Source organism: Triticum aestivum, chromosome 3A (genome assembly GCF_018294505.1).
Source record: "Triticum aestivum cultivar Chinese Spring chromosome 3A, IWGSC CS RefSeq v2.1, whole genome shotgun sequence".
In the NCBI taxonomy this organism is placed as follows: Eukaryota; Viridiplantae; Streptophyta; class Magnoliopsida; order Poales; family Poaceae; genus Triticum; species Triticum aestivum.
The window spans coordinates 241,016,895-241,034,859 of record NC_057800.1 but is presented as its reverse complement, the minus strand read 5'-3'; positions in this window follow the sequence as shown (position 1 = coordinate 241,034,859).

Genomic DNA, 17,965 nt, shown 5'->3' with positions numbered 1-17,965 from the left:
TTTTTTAAACTTAGGCGAGTACTGAACTGCAGCTAAGCCCCCGAGTGAGAGACTTGCTCACCACTCAGTAGGATTTTTTTGAACTTAGGCGAGTACTAGACTGCAGCTAAGCACCCGAGTGAGAGACTTGCTCACCACTCGGTAGGATTTTTTAAACTTAGTAGAGTACTGGACTACAGCTAAGCCTCCGAGTGAGAGACTTGCTCACCACTTGGTAGGATTTTTTAAACTTAAGCGAAACGGATTCGCAGCTAAGCCCCCGAGTGAGAGACTTGCTCATCACTCGGTAGGATTTGATTGTTTGAAACTTTGGCGAAGCAGATTCGCAGCTAAGGCACCCACTTGGGGATTTAGAATACTTAAAAAAGGAACAACAATCATCTGTGAAACTGTTTCTTTGATAGTCGAACTAGAATGTATTTCTTATGACATCACAACAATCCAAATGCTTAAGTATAAAAGGGGTGGAGCAGCTCCGTATTCCAAGCGCGTGGCTCGTCTTTATTGTGCTCCACATTGTAGAGGCGATAAGCCCCGTTGTGAAGTACTTTGGTGATGATGAAGGGGCCTTCCCAAGTAGGAGCGAGCTTGTGTGGTTCCTGTTGATCCACTCGAAGAACCATGTCTCCCTCTTGAAATGCTCGACCTCTCACATTTCTGGCGTGGAATCGACGCGGGTCTTGCTAATAGATGGCCGATCGGATCAGCGCCTTCTCTCTTTCTTCTTCTAGAAGGTCAACAGCATCCTGACGGGCTTGTTCTGCTTCGGCTTCTGAGAAGAGTTCCACTCGTGGGGCATTATGAAGTGAATCACTCGGAAGCACAGCTTCAGCCCCATAGACTAAGAAGAAGGGAGTTTGGCCAGTCGACCGATTAGGAGTTGTCTTCAATCCCCAAAGTACTGATTAAGTTCATCAACCCAGGCGCCCGCTGCATGCTTGAGGTCACGCACCAATCAGGGTTTCAGTCCTTTGAGAATCAATCCGTTCGCTCTTTCAGCTTGTCCATTCGACTAGGGATGGGCGACTGAAGCATAGTCGACCCGAGTGCCTTGGGAAGCACAAAAGGCTCTGAACTCATCGGAATTGAAGTTCGACACATTATCTGTGATGATGCTGTGCGGGACACCATATCTGAATGTTAACTCTCTAATGAAGCTAACAACAGTACTTGCTTCGAGGTTTTTGATAGGCTTGGCTTCAATCCATTTGGTGAACTTGTCGACTGCTATGAGCACAAGAGTGAAGCCACTTTAGCCAGTCCTCAGAGGTCCAATGATGTCTACTACACAACCTTCTTCTTGTAGACGTTGTTGGGCCTCCAAGTGCAGAGGTTTGTAGGACAGTAGAAATTTCCCTCAAGTGGATGACCTAAGGTTTATCAATCCGTAGGAGGCGTAGGATGAAGATGGTCTCTCTCAAGCAACCCTGCAACCAAATAACAAAGAGTTTCTTGTGTCCCCAACACACCCAATACAATGGTAAATTGTATAGGTGCACTAGTTCGGCGAAGAGATGGTGATACAAGTGGTATATGGATGGTAGATAAAGGTTTTTGTAATCTGAAAATATAAAAACAGCAAGGTAACTAATGATAAAAGTGAGCGTAAACGGTATTGCAATGCTAGGAAACAAGGCCTAGGGTTCATAATTTCACTAGTGCAAGTCCTCTCAACAATAGTAACATAATTGGATCACATAACTATCCCTCAACATGCAACAAAGAGTCACTCCAAAGTCACTAATAGCGGAGAACGAACGAAGAGATTATGGTAGGGTACGAAACCACCTCAAAGTTATTCTTTCCAATCAATCCGTTGGGCTATTCCTATAAGTGTCACAAACAGCCCTAGAGTTCGTACTAGAATAACACCTTAAGACACAAATCAACCAAAACCCTAATGTCACCTAGATACTCTAATTTCACCTCAAGTACCCGTGGGTATGATTATACGATATGCATCACACAATCTCAGATCCATCTATTCAACCAACACATAGAACCTCGAAGAGTGCCCCAAAGTTTCTACCGGAGAATCACGACGAAAACGTGTGCCAACCCCTATGCATAGGTTCATGGGCGGAACCCGCAAGTCGATCACCAAAACATACATCAAGTGAATCACGTGGTATCCCATTGTCACCACAGATACGCACGGCAAGACATACATCAAGTGTTCTCAAATCTTTAAAGACTCAATCCGATAAGATAACTTCAAAGGGGAAACTCAATCCATTACAAGAGAGTAGAGGGGGGAGAAAACATCATAGGATCAAAATATAATAGCAAAGCTCGCGATACATCAAGATCATATCACCTCAAGAACACGAGAGAGAGAGAGAGAGAGATCAAACACATAGCTACTGGTACATACCCTCAGCCCCGAGGGGGAACTACTCCCTCCTCGTAATGGAGAGCACCGGGATGATGAAGATGGCCACCGGAGAGGGATTGCCCCCTCCAGCAGGGTGCCGGAACGGGTCTAGATTGGTTTTCGGTGGCTACGGAGGCTTCTGGCGGCGGAACTCCCGATCTATTGTGCTCTCGGATGTTTTTAGGGTATATGGGGATATATAGGCGGAAGAAATACGTCAGGGGGGCCACGAGGGGCCCACCAGGGTGGAGGGCGCGCCCAGGGGGGTGGGCGCGGCCCCTGCCTCATGGCTTCCTCGTAGATCCCCTGACATGCACTCCAAGTCTTCTGGCTTCTTCTGATCCAAAAGTAAGTTCCGTGAAGTTTCAGGTCAATTGGACTCTGTTTGGTTTTCCTTTTCTGCGATATTCTAAAACATGGTAAAAACAGAAACTGGCACTGGGCTCTTGGGTAATAGGTTAGTCCCAAAAATGATATAAAAGTGTATAATAAAGCCCATAAACATCCAAAAATGAAGATAATATAGCATGGAGCAATAAAAAATTATATATACGTTGGAGACGTATCAGCATCCCCAAGTTTAGTTCCTGCTCGTCCTCGAGTAGGTAAATGATAAAAACAGAATTTTTGATGCGGAGTGCTACTTGGCATAATTTCAATGTAATTCTTCTTAATTGTGGTATGAATATTCAGATCCGAAAGATTCAAGATAAAAGTTCATATTGACATAAAAATAATAATACTTCAAGCATACTAACAAAGCAATTATGTCTTCTCAAAATGACATGGCCAAAGAAAGTTCATCCCTACAAAATCATATAGTTTAGTCATGCTCCATTTTCGTCACACAAGAATGCTCTCATCATGCACAACCCCGATGACAAGCCAAGCAATTGTTTCATACTTTAGTAATCTCAAACCTATAAACTTTCACGCAATATATGAGCGCGAGCCATGGACATAGCACTATGGGTGGAATAGAATATGACGATGGGGGTTATCTGGAGAAGACAAAAAGGGAGAAAGTCTCACATCAACAAGGCTAATCAACGGGCTATGGAGATGCCCACCGATTGATGTTAATGGAAGGAGTAGGGATTGCCATGCAACGGATGCACTAGAGCTATAAATGTATGAAAGCTCAACAAAAGAAACTAAGTGGGTGTGCATCCAACTTGCTTGCTCACGAAGACCTAGGGCACTTGAGGAGGCCCATTGTTGGAATATACAAGTCAAGTCCTATAATGAAAAATTCCCACTAGTATATGAAAGTGACAAAACAAGAGACTCTCTATCATGAAGATCATGGTGCTACTTTGAAGCACAAGTGTGGCAAAGGATAGTAACATTGTCCCTTCTCTCTTTTTCTCTCATTTTTTTGCCTTCTCTTTTTTTATGGCCTTTCTCCTTTTTTTTGGGGGGGGGGGCTTCTTTTTTTATATGGCCTTTCTCTTTTTTTTTATTCCTCACTTGGGACAATGCTCTAGAAAATGATGATCATCACACTTCTACTTATTTACAACTCAATGATTACAACTCGATGCTAGAACAAAAGATGACTCTATACAAATCCTCCAGCGGTGTGCCGGGATATGAAATGAATCAAGAGTGACATGTATGAAAGAATTATGAATGGTGGCTTTGCCACAAATACTATGTCAACTACATGATCATGCTAAGCAATATGACAATGATGAATGTGTCATGATAAACAGAACGGTGGAAAGTTGCACTACAAAAAAAAGACACATCCGTGACATTTAGGGCCGAACGAATTTTTTTTCTGTCATACATATGACACTTCTATGACGATAATTGTGACAAACCCCGGTATCATCATAGATGTGGTGGGCTCCTACTTCTATGACAAAAAATCATGACAGAAAATGGGCTTTTCGTCCTGGGCGGGCCGGAGACGCGGCTGCATGACATTCTTTGGGCCGTCCATGACGGAAAAAAACCATGGTAGAAGCGAGGGGCAGGAAAATTTCAGGGAGTTCCCGGTTATGGTGGGAGGTCGGGGGCCGAGCGATGCGCATTTCTCTCGTACACGTACGCGCGTGTGTGCGGGGCGTTGGCTCTAACTAAACCCGAGCGAGGCGTTGGGCTCTAACTGAACCCAAGCGATTGCAGGCCACGCGTTACTGAACCCGAGCGATTGATCGATGGCTGTTAACTGAACCCGATCGAGCGATTCCTTCGCTACTGCTGCTAACTGAAGCCGATCGATGCTGCCTCTGGATGAACAGTGAGTGTTGCGGGGGGTTGGATGAACAGTTCCCGGTGGGGGTGGATGAACAGGACCCCGTGGTGTTGCCTCTGGATGAATAGGACCCGATCGATCGAGCCGCTTGGGCTGGATGAACAGGACCCCGTGGAGGGCTGGATGAATAGGACCACCCCGTGGAGGGCAGGATGAACAGTAGACGGTGGAGGGCAGGATGAACAGTAGCCCATGGAGAGGGCTGGTTGAACAGTAGCCGGTGGAGTAGCGCGCAGTGGAGGCTGGATGAATAGGAGCCCGTGGATGAACAGTCGTAGGTGGAGGCTGGAGGAGGTCGACGGTGGATGAACAGTAGCTCGTGGAGGCTGGAGGGGGTCGACGGTGGAGATGAACAGTACCCCGTGGAGTCCCGTTTTGTGGTACGCCACACCCCTCCTAATGAACAGGACCCCCGTTTCGACCGTAGCGCTCCAACATAAGTCCGTTTCCTCCGTTTTGCAGTACGCCACACCCCTCCTGATGAACAGGACCCCCGTTTCGACCGTAGGAGGTCCATTTCCTCCGTTTTGCAGTATGCCAGACCCCTCCCGATCAACAGGATCCCGTTTCGAACGTGGCCGGTCGAACACAAGGCCGTTTCCTCTGTTCTGCGGTACGCCAGGCCTCGTTTCCATCGCCTGTTCCGTCCAAGCCCTCCCGATGAACACGACGCATTCCGTTGCCTCCCCATGAACATGACGCATTCCGTTGCATCCCCATGAACCCGACGACGACGCTGTTTCTCCGTTCTGACCCAGCCATGTACATGAGCCCTGGTCGTACGTATGCGCGAGTAGGCGTTCGAGAACCCGCCCGTATGTACACATACGTGGTCATATTTTCTTTCTTGCACCCTGGCCGTTGTACGTACGTGTAAATGCTATGTGCGCGCCTCTACTACGACATATGCGCGCCTCTACTATGAGACGTGCGCGCCTCTACATCGACCAGTATGTACATACACGTTCGCGACCAGAATGACAACGCTACGTACGCTTCGACCAGGTGGGTCCCGACTGTCAGGCACTTCCTTGCCTGCGAAGATGTAGCTGGTGGGTCCTAGCAGTTAGGGGGCGAATCATTTTTTTTGCCCGGACGCACTTCCTTGCATGCGAAGATGTAGCTGGTGGGTCCCAGCAGTCAGGGGGAAACGTTTTTTTGCAAAATACGATGGCCCGTCCAGTGGGTCCCGCTGTCAGGTGGAGGAATAATTATTTTGCATGTAATAAGGAGGCACTTCCTTGCTGCGGCCGTGGACCCAGCTGTCAGCCTCTCCACGTACAGTCCATGTCCGATGGAAGCCGTTCCTTGACCACGTTGACCACGCCGCGCCGAGAGCACCAGGGCGGTGTACGACGGCGAGGCCTAGCAAGGGGATGACGCGGAGCCGGGGAAGACGCGGCAGTGGATGCCCACGCATAGAGGAGTACGAGGGTTCACTGGTTCGCTGCGGTGTGAGGCTACCGTCGCCGCAGAATAACAGGGGGTGTGGGTGAGTAGAGGGATGGCCTGGCCAGCGGTGGGAGTAGTAGGGGGCGGTGAGGCCTCCGCCGCTTCGCAGCCGGCCACGGGAGGCAGGAGCACGAGGCACGACCAGTGCTGGTTTGGGCGGCTGGAGCAAGAAGACCAGAGGTTGAAGAAGCACTATGGCCATTGGATGGACATCATACGGTCACTGGAGCTAGAATCATGCATATTGACTAAGTTGATAAAGCCCTCCGTCCCCATCAACTTAGTAGGCCCACAAGTCAGCCTGCCACTATACTGGGTCCCAGCTTACAGGGGGAGTATTCATTTTTTGTGCGTAATAAGGAGGCACTTCCTTGCGTGCGAAGATATAGCTGGTGGGTCCGAGCTGTCAGCGGTGGTAACGCTTTTTTGCGAAATACAGAGGCCCTTTCAGTGGGTCCCTGATGTCAGGTGGAGGAATCATTATTTTGCGCGTAATAAGGAGGCATTTCCTTGCGTGCGGCCATGGACCCAGCTGTCGGCCTCTCCACGTAAAGTCCACTTCAGATGCATGTCGGTCATTGACCACGTTGACCAGGCCGCGCCGAGAGCAACAGGGCGGTGGACGACGGCGAGGCCTAGGAAGGGAACGACACGGAGGCAGGGAAGACTCGGCAGTTGTTTCCCACATCGAGGGGAGTACGACTGTACGAGGGTTTACTGGTTCGTCTGCCGTCGCCGGGAAGTTACATCCACGCGCCGGCATGGCGTGCAAACAGGCAGAAGCTATACCGTCAGGCCTATGATATGGGTCTAATAGACATGACATCTAGTTGGTCCCACATAGTTCTCGAGAACTCTTTGGGGGCTTGCAGCCGTTTATCCACCGGGCAAGCCAGCAACCCCACGCCGTTTGCACGCCCTACTCGTCCCCGTATTCTACCTTACAACAGTTCGCTCCCAGTCATCCCGTCCTTTCACATTAGTTCGCTCCTAGTTTTTTTTTGCGGGGTACAATAGTTCAACTTCTCCTAACCCTCCTCCAAAATCCATGGCCTCCCAAATCTCCATGGTCGCCGCTGAGTACCAGGTTAGGGCCATCACCAGTGATCAGTTCATCGTCATCTACACACGTGGATCCGAGACGATGAAAGCATGGCTTGCTCGCTTCCTACGCATGTTCAACAGTTCAATGGATGAGTACACCACAGTCCTGGGACGAGAGAAGGATCTAAAGGACGAAGAGAGGAAGAAGACCGCCATGATCCAGGTTTGCGTACATAACGTTTGCTTGGTCTACCACATATGCCATGCCGACGTTGAGTGCCAGGATTTTAAGAACTTCCTCAAGGACAAAAGAGTGAAATTCGTTACTGTAGGCTTTAAGAACGATAGTGACGTCCTGCGTCGGATAGGTCTCGTTGTAGGCCAGCCCTTCGATCTCTAGAAGGCAGCGATTGAAGAAGCAGCAGGACCGTTCGATTCAAATCTAACGGTTACTACAGCTAGAATCGTTTGTTGACTAAGTTGACAAGCCCTGCGTACGCGTCAACTTAGTAGGCCCACAGGTCAGCCTCCCAACCGGTGCACCCCAGATGTCAGTGGGAGGAATCATTTTTTCGCGTAATAAGGAGGCAGTTGATTGCGTGCGGCCAGGCCAGCGGAGGGAGTAGGGTGGGCCGGGGAAGCCTGCGCGGCATCACAGCGGGCCACAAGAGGAGGGAGCAGGCAGTCCCGCCGGCGCTAGTTTAGGCGGCTGGAGCAGGAAGATCAGAGATTGAAGAAGCACGTCGGTCGTTGGATGGACATCCAACACTAACTGCTGGTAGAATCATGTGTTCACTGACAAAGCCTTGCGTAAACAAGTCAGCCTCGAAATCTGTGGCGTGTACAGCCCATTTTATATTATTTTTATAATTTTTACTCATTTTCTAATTCATATGGAATTTATTGCAGCCCGTTTTCCATTTTTAGAATTGCTGGCCATTTTCTGGTCAGTACTAGGGTCAAAAAATTAACTTAATATGTGGGAAATTTTGAAAATTCGCAAATTTTTGCTGGGGAACGAAATATTCTTAATCCAAAAATTAATAGACATACTAAAACAAATTTAAAAATAAATTAGTACTATGTCATGTTAAATCCAATGAAATATGTATAAGATATCAGTGAAGAACAAAAACAAAAAAAGAAACTTATATCCCATTTGCTATAAATTTTTTGGAATTTTCAACCCCTTTTGATATTACTTTTAATAGACATTGACCATACTCTTAAATCAGGCCGGAATGCATCCCTCCTCGTCTTGAAAGATTTGCAGCCTAGTAATTCGAAGAAAAAAAATAGGCCTAGCTTGGGTATTCTTCAAAAAGAAATACTGGGCTACCTATTTTCCCAAAGAACTGGTGCATGAGCATTTAGCTTTATTTATTTATTTATTTACTTATTTATGTTTAGGGGACCATGAGCATGTACCTGGGCCGGATTCATGTGAGAGCCTCCCTTCCAGTTAATTATGGGCTTCTCTATTGGGCCTTCATCAGTGGGCTGCATGTTATCAACAAGTGGAAAATGTGTTCCGAGTTTCAAAAAAAATGTGTTCCGTACGATAAATAGTATGCGCTACGTACGGTACGGGGCACTAAAGGATCAAACCATGCAGTGACTTACGAAACATTGTGTTTGTCGTTCTAACAACACATTTATTCAACCAACAGACGAAATATACTACTAATTGTACATTGAAAACAGCAGCAGCAGCAGCAACCAGGGCTGGGGGTGCAACAGAAGTAGTAAGCAGGCCAGAAGAGTGAAGACGCAACTCTCTCTTCCAAACCAAACATTAGCCATCATTACAAAAGGGCTACCAAAAAAGAACAAGTGTATGCATCAAACTAAATAAAGATCCTACTACACCAAGTGTACGCATCTAACTAACTGGCTCAGTTAGACATTACTATTTATTAAGCTGTGGAGATTTGCTGACGGCTTGAACCAGATGGGTGCCTGACGGGGGAAACTCCAGCCAGCAGGTCGAAGTCTGATACTTGCGACCCTCTCTCCTACTTTGGGCTGCAGAGCGTGGTGGCACATATCAGGGTATGGTGCATGCACAGACGCATGGTACGCTGTGTACACACAGTTTTGCCTGATGAATGAAACCGCGCTGCCATCATGATCCTTGCCGTCGGTTATCTCCTGGTTAATCGGATAATTCAGTCTGACAAACAGAGAGCGTGTACCAAGGCTACTTACTAGCCTCCAGTCAAAAATTCCTGAAGGCCCGAAGAAGCTGGGATCCTGCTCAAAGACCTTGCAGTGACTGTGATTGTATTCCGCGAAACAACACGTCCGGTACGTACGAACGATCATCAATCTTTCATCGTCGTCTGATCGAGCCAGGAACCACCTGCAACTACCATGCCGCTTTTCTTTGAAAGGTTATGGGATTAGGAAGGGTAGGGACACCAGGCGGCCTACAACATCATATCAAGTTGGAGTCAAATAAAAAAGGGCTCTTGGTTTAGCAATCTTAAGAACAGCATGTTATGAGCATGAATATTTTTTAGCAAATGTTGACAGTAATATAAGCAAGCCATCATGATATCATAGGAAAGTAACATACTGCTATAACAGCCGTTTGTAGCGATGACTGGAGTAGGCCAGCAATACGTCCAGCCATAGAAGGAGTCGACAGCGTAAATGAAGCCCTTGTGTTCAATGGCATCAGAGAACCATGGAGGATGTATGATCCTGTGATGGATGTGCAGATTTATCCACTTACCGCAGTGACCTGTCAGATAGGCGAGACCACGGTTGAAGAATGCAATTAGCCTGAAGTCTTTATAATTCGCAGATCTTGTGGGCACTTGGCAGATTACAACCTTGAGCAAATCAAACTTGGTATCATGTTGGCAACTGTAAGATTCCGAGTATTCTGGGTCGCGGTGCCAAAGCAGTGCAGTGTTAATCGAAGGAAGGGGGATCAATCGCCGGGTGTAGACCTCCACGAGCATCCAGCTGTCGCGACCATCGACGAGCACCATCCAAGACGTGTTCATGCCGACCCAGTACATACCGTTAATGTAGTTGAGGCTGACTGGGATCGGATCGCAGTCAAGGGGGTTGATGCTCGCCACCCTACGATCGTTATGTTGCGTGACACGCCGTTTCTGAAGATTAGGCAGCATCAGCAAGCAAGGAGCTGGCTTAAAAGCTCTGGCCTGAGGGCTTTGAGTAAATGGTACAGCCCCGATGAGCACGCGGCGAGCGGCATGGTACTGAGATTGTCCACACGTGAAACAATGAGCTTGATTACCTCTATGGGGAGCGAATTCCAGCCACTCTTTCGGTGGACGCTGCTCGGTTCTGCCATTGTTAGTGCTTGGGTTTCGGACGAGGGGGGGAGGCGCCTTAGAGGGGATGGAAGATTGGACGAGATTATGTGCGGACAAAGATGGAGAAGCGAATATGTGCTGCGGGAAGTGGACAGGTGATGATGACTACAGCACGCCGCTTGACTTACGAGACACATACCAGCAGCGTACGGTCACGTCGATGCCAGAAAACTTGCTTGAGTGATCACAGTACTGGTACTCCCTACAATGCTATGCCCTAACTTGCTTGAGTAGAGTAGTAGAGTAGGACTCTGCTCTACTACTAGCACCGGAGGAGTAGTATATTCTAATATAAAATAGTTACAAACTTCAATGCCCAAGCGTGGAATGACTATGAACCATGCTCAAAGACCATGTCTACGTGGTGTTTGGACATGGGCAACAACCTCAACGCCAACGGTGCTACTCCCATTGCACCGTATGTGTTTTTGTCCTTCCTGTTCGAAATTGTGGTAAAATTCATGTTTCTACTATGTATCCTACTACTATGCTAGTCCACATGATTAGTTGCGAACGACGACTTCTTCCCCGACCTCGGCAACCTCATCCTCGACGACATGGGCGACAACGTCAACGCCGGCAACCAGTGAGATACAGGGTGTAGGAAGCGGTTTGGGAATTTGCATGCCTTTCCAACCAGTGAGATACTCCGTACAAAGTACGACAGAGAAATAACCACAGAGAAGGAAGCTAAAAGTAAACAATCAAACGAGCATTTTTGCATTTGTTTTGCATTGAATTGTTTCACAAGCTTGACTAATGCTATTTTTCTACTTTTACAAAAACCGCATCGTAATGTTAAAACATGCATTTGCATGTACATAAGTAATAGTAGTACTCCCTCCGTCTAGGTGTATAAGTCTTCCCTCCTTCTTGGTCACGGTGCACAACCGAAGATGACTTATTGACCTGGACGGAGGGAGTAGCACAGTCTGCAAGCATATATCGAGAGAGACGTGTAGTGCGATAGTGGAAAAAATTTATATGAGACCAGGTCTCACAGTTAGCAGGTGAGACCCGTCCTGATGGATGACACATGGCATTCACAAATCACAAAGTATATAGTAAAGTTTGTGCTATATGCACGTACTTGCAAAATGCGTACGAATACAGAAGGTTTCCAAACTTCCCCTTTTACATACTTAATTAAGGACGCTAAAAATTCATGAACGTTCGGGATTTATCATTTGCATCCCAGAACTAATGAGATCGTCTTACGAAACAAAAAGTATACTCCTCCTAAAAGCCACGGCGCTCGCAGGAGCGCTTGCGGCGCGCCACGAGTGCCCTGGTGCGCGGCCGTTTCCCAGTGCGCCGATACAATGCCTCTTCCTCAGTCTCGCAACTCGTGAGGTGCTGATTGGCGGCTTACCGGTGGGCGATCGCGATCTCACCGGTGTGGTGATCCGGCACCAACAGGTACTCCTTCTTGCTGGAAGCGTGCACCCGGTCCATGTACCGCCAAGCATAGATGAGGCGCTTGGGCCCAACTGCACTCAGGGCGTCGGCACGGGCATCCTCCGCCACCCTCACGGCCCTCGCACAAGCCTTCTGCCAAAGAGCCAATTGCCTGACTCTCTCGGATGCGACATAGGCCTCCCAGGCAGCTTGTTCTGCGGTGCGCTTCTCTTCCTCGGCCTTCTTCTCCGCCTCTATTTTCGCGCACTCTGCTAGAGGCAAAGCCTCCCACAAGGCGACATCCATTTCTTTCCAAAGCTCCTCAAGACTGGGGGGCTCAGCGGGCGGCACGGTGTTCTCCTCGTAGCGGGAAGCCGACGCGTCCTCCGGCGTGTGTGCTGGCGAGATTGGGAATGCCGATGCGTCCACCTCGATGCGTCGCGGCGAGGAGCGGAACACTGACGCGTCCTCCTCGACTAGTGGCGGCGAGGAACAGAATGGCGATGCGTCGCGTAGCGGCGAGGAGCAAAACACCGACGTGTCCTCCTCGACTAGTGGCGGCGAGGAACGGAACGGCGACGCGTGACCGTCCATGTGGTGCAGCGAGGGGCTCCTAGGGCTTGGGAGGGGCGATGCCATGGCGGTCGACGTGAGAGGGAGGGGGAGGAGATAGCGATGAACGTGAACATGAGGGGGAGGAGATAGCGATGTCGTGGGAGGCGCAGTATTTATAGTGAGCAATGGCACACCTACGTAAGATATGGACTGAGCTGCACTGACTTAACTGCCGGTCTAGTTGCACCACTGACATGTGGGCCAGACCCCTGCTGGGCCCATATGTTAGTGACCGAATGCACCTGCAGTTAAGTAACAGCTATGTGGGCATATTTGTTGGAGTAAATTACGGGGGAGCGAAGGGGTGGAAATATTGCTGGTCACAACGGATTGGACGAGCGTGGGGGGAGGGGAGTCATGCATGCAGATTTTTTCACACGGGGTGGAGTGGTGGGACCGCCGGAGGGAGAAGGAGAGTTTGGCAGGCATATTGTTTCCACACATGGAGAGGAGATGAACGGGCTTCCTGCAGGTATGGGGAACGGTGCATAATAAGTCATCTTGCATGCCGGGCTAGGTATAGTCTCAAGTCATTAAAAACAAACACGCCCCACACATGTTCATATTTCAAGGTGCACTAAATTATTGCATGCGATGATTAAGGCTGGCCATAATGGTGGTATCTTAGCTGGTATCATGCACACGGGAATAGCAAACATGCTGATGTGGCAAAGAATTAAAGAAGAGAGGGGGTTAGAGTAACTAGAGTTCATGCATGCATTGGTAAACACATTTTTTTGTGGAGAATGACAGCACTAGTTGAGTACTTTTGCAGACTTCAAAAACTATTCCACAATGTGTCAACATTCACAATGTCAAATCAATATTTTTACACTCATTATAAAATGTAGTTCTTATACTCCCTCCTTCCATCTATATAGGCCTAATGCGTTTTTCGAGGCTAACTTTGACCAAATGTTAGAGCAATAATATATGACATGCAACTTACACAAAGCACATCATCAAATTCGTATGTGAAAGGAGCTTTCAATGATATAATTTTCACATTATGCATGTCATGTAGTATTAATTTTATCAATAGTCAAAGGCGGTCTTGAAAAACGCATTAGGCCCTATATAGATGGAAGGAGGGAGTACTCATTATAATCAGTACTCCCTCCGTCTAGGTGAGCAAGTCATCTTAGATTGTGCACTGTGACCAAGGAGGAGGGGAAAACGAGAGATCTTAATGTTTATTTGCTAATTAATAGCATTGCATGCAATGAACTAACCACTGCATGTCGTGTTTGGTAGTCTCAAGTCATTAAAAGCATGCACACCCACATCTCCTATTGGTTGATATGTCAAGAAACAAGAAATGAGGTAGAAGTTAATGCACCGCGCCTAAGTGTTTTGGGAGTATTGTAGATATTGATATTTTTAGTATAAATTTGGTCGTGGGATTTCATTGATGCCTGTCAAAGCGTTGACAGGTCTGCTATGCGTGACCTGAAGATGAAAGCGTTGAGCATCTCGAAGTTGATCAACAATCTTCAATTGTCAAAGATTAGCCGTTCGGCCAATAAGGTGGCACACTTAATCGCTAAGTATAGCTTTGACAATAGATTAGATGGTATTCTTGTAAATAACGTACCGCCCTGTGTGGTGAATATTGTATCGAATGAGTGTACTGGTGTGGCTGGTTAATTAATATAAGGTGGTGTTCAAAAAAAGTATAAATTTGGTCAAACACTTTGCAAACGGTTGACGGGAGTAAAAAGGACCAGAGGGAGTATCATGCATGCGGAGTAGGCAAAAAAATTGCTTGTCTAAAAAAGGCAAAAAAATTGCTCATTTATAGCCGATCGAAGTCTCAAAGGGCGCGACCGCGCGAGGGAGGCGAAGGTCGTGGGAGGCGCAACGTTTGAAGGAATTAAGTGAAGTTACATACATGCGCCGGCATGGCGTGCGAACAGGCAGAAGTTATACCGTCAGCCCTACGATATGGGTCTAGTAGACATGACATCTAGTTGGTCCCGCATAGTTCTCGAGAACTCTTTGGAGGCTTGCAGCCGTTTATCCACCGGGCAAGCCAGCAACCCCACGTTGTTCGCACGCCCTACTCGTCCCCGTCTTCTACCTTACAACAGTTCGCTCCCAGTCATCCCGTCCTTTCACATTAGTTCGCTCCCAGTTTTTTTTGCTGGGTACAACAGTTCAACTTCTCCTAACCCTCCTCCAAAATCCATGGCCTCCCAAATCTCCATGGTCGCCGCTGAGTACCAGGTTAGAGCCATCACCGGCGATCAATTCATCGTCATCTACACACATGGATCTGAGACAATGAAAGCATGGCTTGCTCGCTTCCTACGCATGTTCAACAGTTTAACGGATGAGTGGGTCGCTGGGCTAGATGTTGAGTACACCACAGTCCCGGGACGAGAGAAGGATCTAAAGGACGAAGAGAGGAAGAAGCCCGCCGTGATCCAGGTTTGCGTACATAACGTTTGCTTGGTCTACCACATATGCCATGCCGACGTTGAGTGCCAGGATTTTAAGAACTTCCTCAAGGACAAAAGAGTGAAATTCATTACTGTAGGCTTTAAGAACAACAGTGACATCCTGCGTCGGGTAGGTCTCGTTCTAGGCCAGCCCTTCGATCTCTAGAAGGCAAGCCCGGTGTCCTCCTCTCAACATTCAATGCTGACCCTGGCAGCAGCCATGATTGATCCTTCGTACGCTAAACTGAAGAAACCTCATCACGAGTTTCATCATGCACGGGAGTCGAAGACATTAGATGAAGATCACATCCTGTACGCGGCAATGGATGCCTACCTTTGTTTAAATATCTACAAGGGTTGGATGAAGAAGCAGAGCCCAGTGCCCGGTTCAAGCAAAGAAGCGTCGGCGAAGAGGAAGAGGAAGAGGGACGAGTACGAAGTCGAGGACGTGGACTCGGACTCCAAGTAGGTGGCAGTGTCGTCGCTCATGCTGGTTCTACTGCAGTGTCAAGCGGACTAGTTGCTTATTAGTTTATTTTCAAGGGTGTGTTGTGCTGAGGCCCCAGCAGAACTATGTTTATGTTCTTTCTTGTTATTTGAACTCTTTAGTACGTAGAGTAGTACTAGTACTATGTCTTACTACTGTTCTTCTTGCAGTTGGTACTACTGCTCATATCTTCGTGTTCCTACTGTACTTAATACGTTCGTACTAGTAGTATAATTTGGGTCAGTCGATTTGCGAAAGAAGTTCGACGGAGCGAAGGAAGAAGACGGCAGAAGAGGTGGAAGAAGCCCTTCTAGCCATCCATGTTGCATCAAACGGCTCACATGAGTTGACTGACCCAAATTGCTCCTTCAGATTGCAGGATCCACGTGGCATTCAAGGTCTCGAAGGTAGATTCTGCGTCCGCACACGGTTTCCAGGCTCGACACGCGTGCGACCGGCTTCCGCCGCGACAGCCACCATGCACGCCTCCTCCGCGCGGGCGGAGACGACAATGACACGCTAGTTCCTCCTCGCCGGCGTGCTAGAGCACGCGCTCGTCCTCCTCTTTGTACGCTGCATGCATAGACGCGGCTCCACCAGTTGCTCGCGTGCTTGGCAGTACGGCGGCATTGTGAGGAGGGACTGCAGACGACGTGAGCGGGCGAGCCTTCGGCTTCATGGCACAGGGATGGCGGCGACACGGCGGTGATGGGCGAGAAATTGTTGGCCGGACCAGGCGGGCGCCGGCATGCGCAACGACGGCGGCGGCATATTGATGAGTGCGCGTGTGGGAGCTTACTTTAGTTTTATATATAAGGTTGGTCAAACTTAAAAGAAAACCGTACTAGTACACATAAACATTAGACTTAGGCAGCGCTTTTATTAGTTACTAGCTTATGTTCTTGCCCATTGTGACCAGCCTTAGTAGCACGACCACAATACGGAATCCTATGCAAGCGCGTGAACCGCGGCCGCGCGGTCGATCGAACGGTGCGTCACCGTGTCGCGCTCGAAGGACATCCACCGAACCTTTTTGTGTGTGTGAAAACAATCCTCGAATATTACTCAACTTTTTTTCCTGTGAAAGTTCTTGACGCTGCAATATTTCCATATATTTGAATTTAGCTCCAGTTCGTGTTTATTTGGATTTGGACGTTTTAGGTGCGCCCTAGTTTTTTTAATACTGATTTTGTGTGTGTGACTGAGAGAGAACGTGTGTATGTGTCCATATGTGTGTTGTGGCGGAAGGGCAATGTGGAGACGGTGTGCGTGTGATACAGACATAGAGAGGTGTGAATGTGCAAATCGTGCATGAGTGAGACATAGACAGATGCCGATACGTTGTGTATACATGAGAGAACGGTCTTCTAGTTTACTTGTGTGTGTGTGAGAGAGAGAGGAGAGAGAGACAGAGAGAGGAGCATCCGTAACACAACAACCATCTCTCTCGATTCGTCCGTCCCTCGCACGGTCGCATGCAACACATGCATCAACGCGCACATTTTGACACCCTCACCCGGCCCCTGCCCACCTCAAGGCCCGCACAATCTCTTCGTGAATACCCATTTCTCTCCTTAGGTTTGTTTTCTCTCAATATCTGACACACACACACAGCACACACACACACAGAGACACACGCAGCACACACACACACACTCCCCCGAGCACACAATTCATCCCCATCCAAGGTTATACGGCGACCACTCTCGCTTGTGCTTCTTTGCACCCCAACATGCACAACACCTCAATCTTCAAAGAGGGCAACGAGCAGATCGAAGACGGCGACCACACCGCGCTAGAGAATGCGGGGTCATTTGGAAGCAGGGTGATGTGACGACGGCTGACTGACTCCTCCCCCCACCCTCTCTCTCTCTTGCACAAAATTACCAATCCCTCTCTCCCCCGCACAAAATTGTCAATCCCTCAACCCACGAGATCCTTCCCCTCTCGTCCATGTTTTTCCTGCTCTCTCATCAAACATGTTGTCTCTTCTCCTTCCACGTATACAGAATCCAGATGCACACGCATCTCATGTATATTACATGTATGCATCTTTCTCACAGACCTAACTTCTTCCTCTCTCTTTCTCTCTCTATCTCTCTCTCTGTCTCGTTAGGTTTGTCTCCTACTCTCTCGTCCACATACATACAATCTTTCCCGCCCTATCTGCTCCATCTTCAAAAGCTCTCTCTGCATGTTTCATTCACACATTGGGATATGTCAAAATGTTGCTTCTATAATGGCTGATGTAGAGTTATGGTTGTTCTTGTTGCATCCTACAAAGTAATAACTATGAAATGCATTTAGATTCTCATTTGACTGGGATTATGTGAGTTTGAGCATGTTGTGAAGTACTATAGACCTTGTATACATCTTGGGATTCGACAATGATTGTAACTATTGAATTGTATAGACCATTACATTCGAAGTCAATAGCCTAATATATTTATTTCACAATTTCAACAAATGATTAGTTCACTACAAACTAAGAAAACAAATGTGTACTCCCTCCGTTTTTATTTAAGTCCGCGTATTAGCATT